This window comes from Ambystoma mexicanum, chromosome 3p (assembly GCF_040938575.1).
Source record: "Ambystoma mexicanum isolate Mex_15411 chromosome 3p, UKY_AmexF1_1, whole genome shotgun sequence".
Lineage (NCBI taxonomy): Eukaryota > Metazoa > Chordata > Amphibia > Caudata > Ambystomatidae > Ambystoma > Ambystoma mexicanum.
In genome coordinates, this window is record NC_090925.1 from 318085078 (window position 1) to 318099317 (window position 14240).

Below are 14240 nucleotides of genomic sequence, written 5' to 3' on the forward strand. Positions count from 1 at the left end.
TACCTTTCGGTAAATAAGTCACAGCCGCTTCATTTAAACCACACCCTGCAAACCTCATTGGATAATCCACACAATTCCATTTGCTAAGGCGCCATGCTCATAAATCCATGATGTGGCACATGCACTTTCCCAGCTACAGCTAGGGCCACGCCCCAGTAAAGCACACACAATACTTCTTCCCTTTGCACACGATTTTTCCCAAAAAACCATGATGTGGCACATGCGCTTTCAAAGCCACAGCTAAGGCCACGCCCCAGTAAAGCGCACACAATACTTCTTCCCTTTGCACACGATTTTTCCCAAAAAACCATGATGTGGCACATGCGCTTTCAAAGCTACAGCTGAGGCCACGCCCCAGTAAAGCGCACACAATACTTCTCCCCTTTGCACACGATTTTTCCCAAAAAACCATGATGTGGCACATGCGCTTTCAAAGCCACAGCTAAGGCCACGCCCCAGTAAAGCGCACACAATACTTCTTCCCTTTGCACACGATTTTTCCCAAAAAACCATGATGTGGCACATGCGCTTTCAAAGCTACAGCTGAGGCCACGCCCCAGTAAAGCGCACACAATACTTCTTCCCTTTGCACATGATTTTTCCCAAAAAACCATGATGTGGCACATGCGCTTTCAAAGCCACAGCTAAGGCCACGCCCCAGTAAAGCGCACACAATACTTCTTCCCTTTGCACACGATTTTTCCCAAAAAACCATGATGTGGCACATGCGCTTTCAAAGCTACAGCTGAGGCCACGTCCCAGTAAAGCGCACACAATTCAAAACTGTCCAATTTTCAAAAATGCCTACACAACCATATACTGAAACTCTGCATAACACAGAACCTTTTATGTACACAACTCCATGTGTCCTCTTTAACACTCTGAGAACATGTTCCCTTTGCTTTCAAAGCCCCTCCACCATAAACGTTTCCTACACAATGCCCTATTTCACCAACCACAACAACCTGCCTGTGCACCCAGCACCCCCTTCGCCATGCACGCAACACTGCACCCTTGCGCACACCCACAACAACACTATGAATATGAATGCATGCATACGACCATGCAGGCAGCAAACATAGTACACAAACGTAACATACATAGCGACACTTCAACCTATCTCCCTCACTCCATAGAGCACCCATGGATGAAAACAGGTCGCAAATACCACGATTCACAAACATACCATAGCCTCGCTCACCCCTACCCACTACCATTCACAAAGTAGTGTTTCACTAGCAACCTAACCACAACATTGTGACAACATTGGCCCTACCTCAACAATTCTGCACACATCATAGCAAAGAACCCAAATAAGCTGCACTTCAACCACACCTTGTGCCATACTGCCAGTATGCACACACTGCACCAAGTGGGCACACTGCATGACTTTTCATTGCACCATCTCCAATCACACATCCAAAACTTTACCATATTCTACCATCCACCTCACCTGCAGAACCAAACGTACACTACTGCCAGCTCATTTCTACTGCTCTATGTCATCTGCAACGTACTGCACAACCATTCTTTACAGGTCATCACTGTCTACCAGATGTACAGTCAACATTGCATTAGTGGCGTGGATTTCCCAAAGTCCAAGGCTCTTCAATCCATGGCCTACAGCCTACCACCTTCGGCCATACACCCAATAGGCTACCGTTCAACACAGGCACCACAACTCCATAGTGACAGTATGCAAACCCAGCACCCACTGCCCACACTGCATCACTTTTCACAACACCATCTCCAACTACACATCAAATACCGTTCCATTTTGAAAACAGGGTCTTCAGCATCAAAACCAAACATGCAGCCATGGCAGCTCACTTGCTCTGCTTTATTGTGTTTGAAATGTGATGCACACTCTTTTTCTTACAGGTCACCACCCTCTACGTACTTCACATTGCAAAATGCATTAGTACCGTATGTGTCATAAAAGTCTTGCCTCTTGAGTGGATAGGCCTCGACCATGCACCCAACAGTCTACCCCTTCAACAGTCTCACTTCCACATAACGGCACCATCCATTGACCAGCTTGTAACTAATGTGTTTGAAATGTGCTGAACACCCTTTTTTTTACAGTTCACCACCATCTACGTACTGCACATTGCAAAAAGCATTAGTACCATCTCTATCCTAAAGTTGTAGGCTCTTGAGTACATGGCCTACGGCCTTCGCCCATGCCCCAACAGTCTATGCCTTCAACAGTCTCACTTGTACATAATGTCACCATCCATTCACCAACTTGTAACTACTGCACATTTCTAAATGCATTAGTGCTGTGTGTGTCCTACAGTCCCAGCCTCTTCAATGCATGACCTACGGCCTATGTCCTTGGGCCATGCTCCCAGCAGTGTAAACCTTCAGCACTATCACTGCTACATAATTGCACCATCCATTCGACCATGTGACCAACTTCACCTATTCACATAGACAGCACTACCACCAACACTACTACCCAACCTGCGCACCACCATGTACCTATACAGTAGCAAACAACACAACTTACCATAATGTAGAAAGAGAACACTCTCTCCTGCACCCCTGTGCACTTTCATTCACATACTGTAGCCGTCTCCACTTCTATTCTGAAACTACAGTGCCACAGCCAAAGTACCCACAATCGGTTTGCAACACTAGCCTACTGCAATCAATTCACACACACCGCACTATGCAAGCAACACTCTGCACTGGATGTACACCCACACTTGCGTTACTGCGGTGGGTACGCTAAAAGGCTGCGCTCTTCACTCCATGCCCCACTGTCTACGTCCTTACTCCATGTAGCCAATATTGTAATCCTTCCACTTACCCAACGCAAGTTCCTTAACCCATGCATACCACCATTTGCCCAACTACTGCATTCCATCCGCATAGCAAACCCGCCTGCGCTACCTCCCAACCTATGTCATTGATGAAATGTTCCCCTTCTAAAACATACATACCTGCCACCACTCTCCACCGAGGTAAGTGTCCACAAACAAGCGGCGGCACAATGTATGCCTCCAATCACTGCACAAATTACTCGCCTGCGTAGGTACCTGCCAGTTCAGACAGTATGCGCGACCACTACAGGCACTCCTCCGTCTTCTTCCACGTACACACATATTTCAAATTAACCACTTTTCACTCCCCAACCCGTTCCGTACTGTCCATTTTCCTGACCTTTCCGCCGCCGCACTGTCCTCTGATGCACCATTGCAGCATTTTCCGAAAACTTTGACGCAGAGCACACTTACCTCCAGCCAACCACCGGCCGCGTCCAACGTTCGCTGACATCACGGCGTACCGCAGGCCAATGACACTGTGGGTTGTGGAGTGAACAGGGAAATGGGTCCGCAGAGCGGACCCATATATCACTAATTTTTTGGGACGTACATTTCAGTACTTCCCAAAAAAAGTAGTGGCCGGACTTCCACCAAACACACAAAAGCACGCTTTCTGACCCAAGCCCCCGCTCCTGCTGCAAATTTGGCGAAAATCCATCCAGCCGTTCGGCATTTAGCCGTGTGCAAACTTTTTCCCTATTCACTTTATGGGAAAATAATTAATTTTGGGACCCCCCCTACAACTTTTCCCCCCCCACTAAACCTCGCCAAACTTGCAGAAAAAATTCAAATCCGCCCATATACTTTTTTTGCAAAGTTTGGTGAGGATTCGTCCAGGGGTAGCAACGTTATAAGCTGCTGAAAAAGTGCTCTTCCTATGAGTTTATATATATAGATCACCTGGCTTGTTTTAGTTGTATATATATATTATATATATGAGGTATAAACAGGTTTTACCTGGGACTGTGCCCGTGTGGATGTTGCAGTACCTTTCTGTGGCCTGCGGGGACGCTGTGCTCTCTGATCGCGTAGCATGATTCAAATGGAACGTTGCGCTATGAAGCGAAAATGCGTGGATTATGTCTGAAGAACAATGATATCTATCTAAGATCTCGGAGTGTTCGCGCGATATGCTGTTTCACTTCAGACTTTCACTGTCTTTGGCGGTGATGCCGCTTTCCTTCTTTCTTCGGTGCGGTGGACACCACAGAGGGTTGCAGGCTGGCCGCACAAGCACCCTCATTGCTGAGGGCCACGGCCAGGGAGGATCGCAGGCAGGGCTCTTCTGCCCCTTGTCTTTGGCTGGCTTTGGGAAACTCCACTCTAACCTTTGGTCGCGGCAGCGGCCACTCCATTTCTACTTGCCTGGGGGAGGGCATTGCCACTCTCTCCCCAGCAGGAGGTCCATTATCTCACGCGGCAGTGGCCGCTCCATACTTCTCCCCTGGGGTAAGGGCCGCACAATTCTTTACTCTGCGGCGCAGTGCCGTGGGGGAAGGCAGCACAACTCACCCCCGGCGGGAGGTTTTACTTCTTTCTCCGCTGGGGGAACAGCCTGATTCTTCTCCCTGCGGGAGAATGCCACGGTGGGCCAGGGTCGCACGACATTCACTCCCCGGCGGGAGGTCCCTCATTCTTCGCGGCAGCAGGCGCTCCTTACTTCTCTCCTGGGGGAGCAACTCTACTCTTCTTTTGCGGCGGATGCCGCAGGGGCACACTTCTTCTTGCAGGCGGGGGTTTGCAGGCATGCTCTGATCCCGGTTGCACAAGCACCCTCCTTACAGAGGGCCGCGGCCGGGGCGAAGTCATGCAGGGGCATCCCCACTACACTGCGGCAGTGGCCTGCCTCTCCTCCTCCACTCCTCCTCCACTCTCCCTCCCCATCTTTCCGATGTAGGAAAAACACACAAAAGGAGGGCAGAAGACAGAGCAGAGGCATCACAGGGGCACTCCTTCTGGTCGCCATTGTTGTGGGGCCGGCGGCGGTCACGGTGCCAGCCTCATTGGTGCTGGGGGGCCCAGCACTGCGCTGTGATGCAGGGTCACCCGGACTTACTTGTTGCTGCAGGGCCGGGCCCTGGGAGGCTGTGAGGCACAGCCTGGGTACCGGAGCACAGTGGATACCTGGAGCATCCTGGATGGAGGGTGCCTGGGCTGGACCCAGGGCACCAGGCTGGTCTGGGGGACCCAGACCAGCAAGGACCTGCAGGGCGGTGGTCACATGGCGTGGGGGCGTGCAGGCCAGAGCCACAGGACTGTGGTCACACGGTGTAGGCCTGTGGGCCCAGAATGAGAGATGGACACAGGTATTCCATAGTTGGAGTCTGCAGCCGTTCTGCTGTACGTGCCTGCAGAGGCTCCTTTTATTAGCTTGGGCATTGACACAGTCATGGCCCATCTTAAAGGGGCAATACACGTGGGAGGGACACATCCCCTTAAAGGGGCAATACACATGGGAGGTTCATATATAACAAGTGGGACACAAAAAACAGAAGAACAGAACGCCTATTCAATTTCAGGCGGGCTGCCAGGCAACAAGCATGGTAGGTACTGGGGGGGGGGGGGTGGAGACATAAAGGCCTGTGCACCGGGGAGGTATATCCCACACTTTTTTTGGCCCTGAAATATCTAAGGCATTAAGGAAGCACACACAAAAATATTATAGGCGTAGTTACCAGGTAACAACTGGCAAAAGGACCATTTGCCAGAGTCCTTTTACCATGTCGTTTTCTACATTAAAGCTGGTGTCAGGTTCCAACAATTTGCCGTGTTTTTTAGACGAATAATGCTCGCGCCCACCTCACGGAAATGTCAGACACCTTCCATAGAGAACATTCTCTTGTATAAAAGGCCCAAAGGACGCCGCCTTGACGGGTTCATTGTAAAACATAAGTTAAAAGTAAACCTCATCAGATGTTGGCTTCTCTGCGGGGCGGAGCTAGTGCCCTGCACACTAACCCGCTTAGCAATGCCGAGTTCCAGGGAAGATGAGGGAGGACAAAGTAAGTAACGTTCATTTAAAGATGGACGGCATTATGAAGCAGCCCAGGGCTGGACATATCCCCCTTTCCCCACCTGGCAGCAGACATGCATGTTTCTGCCATGAATAGCTAAACTGTATATATTGTTCTTGGCAGCAGTGTAAGTGGAGGTGTCTCAGTCTGCCTACATTAGAATTATGCTACGAAATTATATCTGCGAAGAGCTGCGTGGGAAAACACCCCACGTGCTGTGTTTCTTTGGCCTGGTGCTTAAGGAAGCTGGTTGCATCTTAGAATTGTGCTGCCCTGTAATGAGGGCCTGCCCATTACCCAGTGATTGCGAATTTCCGCTCACTTTTGGCTTCCTGTCAATAATCATCTCCTATGCTCCCCAGCCTTCAGGTTGCTTCCTGAGAGTTTTTCCTGCTCTGCAAGTGCCACACTATGCTGTGCAAATGTGTAAACGGAAACGCTGCCTACCGTGCGTGCATAGTAGGCAGAGTTTCATTGTAATTGTAAACGCTGCCTGCCATGTGCGTCAGGCTCCGTAGGAATCCCCGGCATTTGCGCCTGCATGAAACTGCATGTCAGCGCAAATGCCGGGGCAGTTGTATGCCGGAGAGGAAGGGAGGTGGCAGAAGGCGAGTTGCGTTCCTCTCCACTATAAAAATGAATGAAAATGAAGTATGCAAGGCTTTTACGCCTTCCAGCAACGTTCCGCCCCAATGGATCATAAACTCCACTCTATGCAGCTTTTAATCTCTCTGTCCTTTACCGGCTCATCAAAATAAGCACCCTGCAGGCACAAATGTAGTGATCAAACTTGGTAAGACCACTCCATCAGCCTCTTTAGTTATGGCTATTAGGCAGTGCTTTAGTGCCACCTATAAGCCAAAACGATTGCATTAGAGTTCAGATAGGGAGAAATGTTATATGAGAGGGGACGCAAAGCTTGTAGGTGTTGTTTGGCCATTTACCCACCCATTGACTGCCCGTAGTCATTCTAATCCATAGGGTCATTTGCACCCACTTCCTACCCCTCCACGCCCAAAACACATCCTCCTGGGATATCTTTGATCTACCTTTATTAAGCCTTACCATCAAATGTTGTGCTCAAAGTGCCTACCAGTGTTGTTTCAAAGCAGTCTTCTGAGAGCGAATGACCTAATTGGAGCTGTAAATGAGTTACTGGTGTAATAAAAATTTCTTTCCCAGGTCTGCCTGCAGCCACTCGATGTATAAGCAATATGCATGTCCTTCGCTGAGGTCCTGTTAAAAACAAGCATTGGCAAAGCCAACAGTTTTGGCTTGTGTATAAGTATTAGGCATTTGGCAGGCACTGCTATTATATGCCCAGGCACTCGCACCATTTTGCAACTGCTACCATTTATGGACAGTTAATACCACTGCAGCAGTGTCTGGCAAATGCATTTGCCAGGCCTACACAAAAACTCAAACTGTTGGCATTGCCAATGCTTGTTATTTTATTGTTTTGCACTGCAGAATCTGCAGGCCCACCTCAGAGTCACTGGACCACAACGATGGCCACAATAACAATGTTCAGCCTGGCCTAAAGCAATCAGAAGGGCTTGCTTTCAAGTAGCAATTGGGATGTATTTGTTGCTCAATTCAGCGGACTGAATGGGCCATCAGGCTCTGTCGCTGATGTATCTAAAGTGCACAAAGAGGTCCTTGAGCCCAGAGATCACTAACTAGATTTCGGATGTTTTACCCACGTACCTATTTATTTATTGTTAAAGCCCTGGATGGATTTTCACCATACTAGGTGAAGATTGTGAGTGGGGCCAGACGTCAGCTTCCCACACCTGCTTGATATAGATCCGTCCAAGGGCTCCTTCCACTGTAGGGGAGAGCAAATGGGAGACTGCATGGGAAAAACAACTTTGCCTCCCTCGAACAACAGCAAGAAACTTTACAAAATAAATTAGGAGTTGGGTCTGTATTTTTTGGGTAGGTCTCATCAAACAGTGCCAAAGATATACACATCTGAAACAGTGCTCTTCCTGTGGGGAGACCACCTTAACCATATCTACAGAGAGCCCTCGCCAACTCTGTAATAGTGAACACTGCAGAGTTATTTGCTCCTTGCTATTCACAATGTGATATTTGCTGCTTGGTAAAGTGCCCTTTAACATGTCTTCACTGCTATTTTCTCTGGGATATTTACTCTTTGGCAAAGGGCACTGGGATATTTGCTCCTTGATAGATTATGAGTGTTTCTGCACATCACCAAATAGCATTGTTTGTAACAGACTCGTTTTGGTGCAGGATTCTGGTGGCAGCATCCCTTGTGATTACTGCAGCAGCATTGCATGTTTGGGAAAGCATGCAGGGCATGTTATCAGACACAAGGCACTGAATTGACTTGAACCACTATTCACAGATGTCAACTTTGCTCAGAAAAGAAATGAACTGAGAAAGTACGTTTTATATTAATAATTGAAAAAAGAAGGGGACATCCATATTTGAACCAGGGAGCTCTTGATCTGCAGTCAAATGCTCTACCGCTGAGCTATCTCCCCATAGTGGCAAACCACCACTCTGCTTTTTTATAACCAAACTGCCATGGCGGGTCGGTGACCGTCAGCCCAAGACACGGCCTTTACATCGTCGTTTTTACACTTTCATTATGCCGCGTTAGACCAGTAAAACACAACCTTTAATTGTCAGGCAACTACAAAACACAGCTTTTAGGATTAAAATGTTGGCACGGAGAACGTCCTTTCATCGCAGGATGTTTTTTCAACGGGTTTTTTTTTAGTTTTTTTTTTTTTTTTATTTTAATAATTTTTTTTTTTTATTAAGGTATGTAATATACAATCATATAGTCATAACTTCATAAGCATAATGCGGTGAAACTTTTACATGAGAATAGATGAAACAATGGTAAAGTGGAAGTGTTCCAGTAGAGCAATTAATTAAATACACTGTGTGCAATTGCATATAAGGAACAAATTGTCAATATAATTGAAAACTTACACATAAGAACTATAGCACAGTGTTGTGCACAACTTAGTATGGAACAAATTCTGCATTATGATGTCTAAGTGGGGGGGAAGACAAACATAAGACTGACATATGACGAACACGACATATGGAGGGAGGGGGGAGAAAGTGAGGTGGTAGGTATTGATGCAGAGAGGCACATTGGTATATAATGCAGTAAATATTCAGTCAAGTGTCCAGATTGGTATTCGCATATAATAATCTTGGGAACATCAAAGGAGTGTGAGAGATTTGGAGAAGTCACATTCCATGCGTGGTTACATTAAAATGGTTCAGAAATCGAGTAAAAAATGACCACTTAGCATTAAACTTAGGTATAGAGTTAAGATTGTTTGCCATGCACATTTCCATCTTTTGCGTGAGACATATGTTATTCCACCAGCTTCTTATACATAAGGAATGAGAGTCTTTCCAATTGGCAGTTATACTCTTCATAGCCAAACAAATAAAGAGATCATAGAGCCTGGAAGCATCATATGGCAAGTGGGTGGTAACTGCCAGACTACCTAAAACAATATTCATAAATGAAAGTGGTATATCGGTTAAGAAAATAGAGTTAAGGTATTTCCATACTTGTTGCCAAAACTTAAGGGTATAGGGGCATGAGAAGAACATGTGCTCATACGATGCAGGGGCAGCTCCACAAGTCCAACAATTGTCATTGTCATTAATATTGGATAGAAATAATTTGGCTGGTGTAATGAAAGCTCTATGTATAAAGAAGAAAAAATGTTGGGAGTTATTTGCTGATGTTGAAATGTATTTGATTCTAGAGAAGAGCTTGGACCATGTGTAATCGTCTAAAACATAACCAAAGTCATCTTCCCATTTGTGGCGTATCGAGCACAACTTCAGAGATGATATTAGGATGTTGTAGAATTTTGAAGCCTTTGTGTCAGTGGGCATAGTAAGATGTAGCAATCTTGAGGCATCAGGAGTCAGAATATCATTGGAGGAGCTGTGGAGAGCGTCAAAGCAAGAGTTGACTAATTCATTATAGAAGTTGTAATCTGTGTTGGGGATTGAGAATCGATTTTTAAGCTGCTGAAAGGAAAGGATAGATGATTTATTTATGATTTGTTGTATAAATCTAATACCCTTTTTCTTCCAGGATTTTCTATTTAGGGTTTTATTCTTAATCAGTATCTTATTGTTATGCCATAGGTAAGGAGAAAGGTATTTTTTTGGGGAGTCTGTCTGTGTGAATAAAAAGAGTTGGAGGGCTGATATTGTGGCTCTGATGGGTTCTGATATAGCCAGCGAGGAGTGCTTAAATATATAAATGAGATCGGTGATTTCTACAGGATACATTAACTGCTTCTCTATGGTACACCATGTGGCAATGTCTGACGTTATGGGGCAGGCAAACCAATATCTAGCTTGCTTCAAAAGAAAGGCAGTGTGGTATGCTTTGAAATCAGGAAACCTGACACCTCCTTTGTCATATGGTGCCTTCAATTTGATTAAGGCTATTCTTTTGCTTTTGCCCTCCCCCCATAGGAAATTTAGTAGGATAGAGTAAATTGATTTATAAAAGGAAGGAGATATCGGAACACATAAGAGTTGTAGATAATATAAAATTATTGGTGATAACATCATCTTGATCGTATCTAGTCGGCCCCACCAAGATAAATATAGGGGGGACCATCTGGATGTTAATTCCTTAAGTCTATCTAGTAATGATTGTGTGTTCTGTTTAATGGTGTCTTGGATGGTAGGAGCAAATCTAAGGCCTAGGTATTTAATAGAGGAACTGCACCATTTAAAACCAAAGGGGTCTATGTCATATTTAAAGCAGTAGGGATTGAGGGGCATAATTTCTGACTTATCTTTGTTAAGTTTGTACCCTGAAACTGAGCTAAATTGGGATAATACTTCAAGTAAATATGGGAGGTGTGTTTTGGGGTTTTTGATGAGAATAAGGATGTCATCAGCGTAAGCAGCTATTTTAATATGGGATGTGCCACTTGCTATACCTGGAATATTGTTATTGGATCTGATTAGTTCTATTAATGGTTCTAAGGAGAGGATATATAGAATAGGTGAGAGGGGGCAACCTTGTCTAGTACCTCTGCTGAGGGAAAAAAATGGGGAGGTAAGACCATTAATACATATTGAAGATTTTGGGGATGAGTAAAGTAAACTGACTAGAGAAATGAACTTGTCACTGCAACCGTGCCAGCGGAGGGATTGGAACATGAAGTCCCAGCTGACTCGGTCAAAGGCTTTTTCAGCATCTAGTGCTATAACCGCTGCGCCCTGTTTATCTTTTTTATTTTTATTAGATAGATGGATAGCATTTAGAAGGAGTCTGGCATTGGAAGAGATGTTGCGCCCTTTAACATAGCCGACTTGTTCAGGTTTGACAAGAGAAGGAAGGGAGGATTCGATCCTGTTGGCTAAGATTTTTGCAAAGATTTTACTTTCTACGTTTATTAGAGAGATGGGTCGATAATTACCTGGTAATGACGGGTCCTTATCGGGTTTGGGGAATAGAATAAGCAAGGCTTCTGAGAAGGAACCTGAGGATGCTTCTTGGGATATGAAGTAGGAAAATAGATTTTGAAGCTTGGGTATGAGAGATTGAGCTAACCTGTCATAGAATTCTGTGGAAAGGCCATCTGGACCTGGAGCCTTGCTTTTACCCAATCCTTTGATTGCTTTGGAAATCTCTGGAAGAGTAATTACAGAGTCTAAAGAGGATAAATCAGCTTGGGGGTAGGAGGATCTATTGATATTATCAAAAAAGGACGTGATGTTATTATGGGGAATGGAGTTCTCGGGAGTATATAGTTTGGTGTAGAAGTCTCTAAAACAATTTAGTATATCTTTGGGATGGTGATGCACATTGCCTGAAGAGTCTTTGATGTGGGATATGAAAAATTGTTCCTTTTTGGTTTTTAAGTAAGAGGCCAGTGTTTTTCCAGCTTTGTTGGATGTTTGATATATTTTCGTTTTGTATTTAAGAATTGTCCCTGCAGCAAGATTTGTGATCTCTTTATTAATTGAGAAGCGTAAAGTCAATACTTTGTGGAGATTGGTAGGGTTGGAAACACTATAGTAGTGTTGTTCGGCTGTAGTTAGCTGAGAATAAAGGTCATCTAAGTGTTTTTTGCGTAGAGCTTTCATTTTTCCAGAGTAAGCCATGATGTGACCTCTCAAGGCAGCTTTAAAGGCATCCCAATTATTCACTACTGAAGTGTCTCTGTCTTGATTATCTGCATAGAATTGTTGAACAAAAGACTCTACGGATAGGATGAATTGAGGGTCTTGTAAAAGAAAATTGTTAAGCTTCCACCGAGATGACGGTTTCCGAACATCAGAAAGACTGAAAGAGGTACAAACAGGGGCATGATCAGAAATAATTATATTTTCTATTTTGGAATCTATAATGGTACCTGTAAGGTTTATAGTGGAAAAAATATAGTCAAGACGAGAGAGAGTATTATGTGGGGAAGAGTGGAAAGTATAGTCAAGTTGAGTAGGGTGAGATATTCTCCATGTATCAATAAGACCAGTTTCGGCTAAGCATCCTGAGAAGGATTTGTGTGTTTTATTATTTTTGAACAAGCAGCTAGATTTTCTATCCAGAAAAGGATCAAGGACTTGATTCATATCCCCACACATAATTAAATTGGTAAGGTTTTTTTGAAGTATCATCTGTTTGATGGTGGTCCAAAACTTGGGATCTGGGTTGGTGGGGCCATAAATATTCAGAATGGTAACATCAGTAGAATCTATATTTAGTTTAGCCCAAACCCATCTGCCATCTGTGTCCGCACCTTGGTCGAGAACTTTATATGATAGTTTCTTGCTGATTAAAATAGCTACCCCATTTTTTTTAGCAACAGCAGGACTAGAAATGATTTCTTTGATCCAACGGGACTTCAGTTTCTGTGTTTCTCTAACAGATAAATGCGTTTCTTGTATACAAGCTATGGAGGGGTTTAGTTTGTTGAGATGCGAGATGACCTTACACCTTTTGATGGGATTATTGCAGCCTTTAATGTTCCATGTGACACATTTAAAAATCATAATAACAGTTTAGATGTTATGATAGCATAGCGATAATATAAGACCATATACATGCAAATGTTAGGTGCTCTAGAACAGTATCTGAAATAGCATTTGTGAACCATATAGATGCAAACAATGAGTGCCCAAGAACAGTATTTTGAATACCGATTAATGAGAAAAGGACACATTAGGAAGACACATGAGGTAATAGGATGAGGGTTGGGGTGTCTGATCATAAACGGTTGCCTAATGGCTTGGAGATATGGAATAGAACACTGATCAGACTGGAAAAAAAAAGGATGCTAGGGGAGATTCAATTTGTAGGGAAGGGTGACACCCGCTGAGTCGTCAAAAGGGAAGTAGAGCGACTCAGGATGGAAGATGGACGTCACGAGGCCACCCGTCCCACGTCATATATATAGGGGATAATCATGGCATTAAATTTGTAATAGTAAGGAGAGAAAGGGAGTAAAATGTTCATGTAACGAAAGAGGTGGAGGTACTTGCAGGCGAGGTAGTGTCCATGTTATCGGTTTTGATGGATCGTATAAATGCTTTTAGGTCTGCTGGTTCTTCAAACATTCTGGTACGGCCTTCACATGTGATTTTGAAAGAACAAGGGTGGTATAGCCCGTAACGTATATTAAGCTGTTTCAAGGCTGGGCGAAAGGATAAGAAAACTTTCCTGCGCTGAGCCGTACTTTTAGCGACATCCTGTGAAATGAAAATCTTAGAGCCATTCCATATAAGGGATTTACGTTCCTTTGCTGCAGATATGATGAGCTGAAGTTGGGAGTATTCCAGAAGATAAAAGATCATTGTTCTGGACGAAGGTCGAGAAGAGGTGGAAGTAGTTAGTTGACCAACTCTATGAGCGCGTTGAATATTGAGTGTTAGGTCAGGAGGTAAGTGAAGCAGCTCTGTTAAAAATGATTGCAAAAAGACAATGGTATTAGTTCCCTCTGATCCCTCTGGCAGCCCTGAGATACGGAGGTTATTACGTCTGCTGCGATTTTCCAAATCTTCATTGTGTTTTTGAAGTTCTTTTATTGTATTTTCCAGTTGCGTTACTTTAGATGTAGTTTCTTCTACTAGACCCACTCGCCTCTCTACCTCGTCCATTCTATTCTCAAAACCTCTCCATCTGTCGTCCAACTGTTGTAATTTTAAATTTGTAGTCTCTATGAAGGGTTTGAGTGATCTAATCTCTGCCAAAATGGCCTCCAAAGCAGGGTCCGAGATGCCCAACGGAGGAGGTGAGTCACTTTTGGGTCTCTTGAGATTGGTGGTGATAGCATTGGGATCTTTGGTTGTTGAGGTATTATTTTTTTTGTTGGCCGCCATGATATTGGCGGCAAAGTATGGATATATGAGCAGTTGAAAG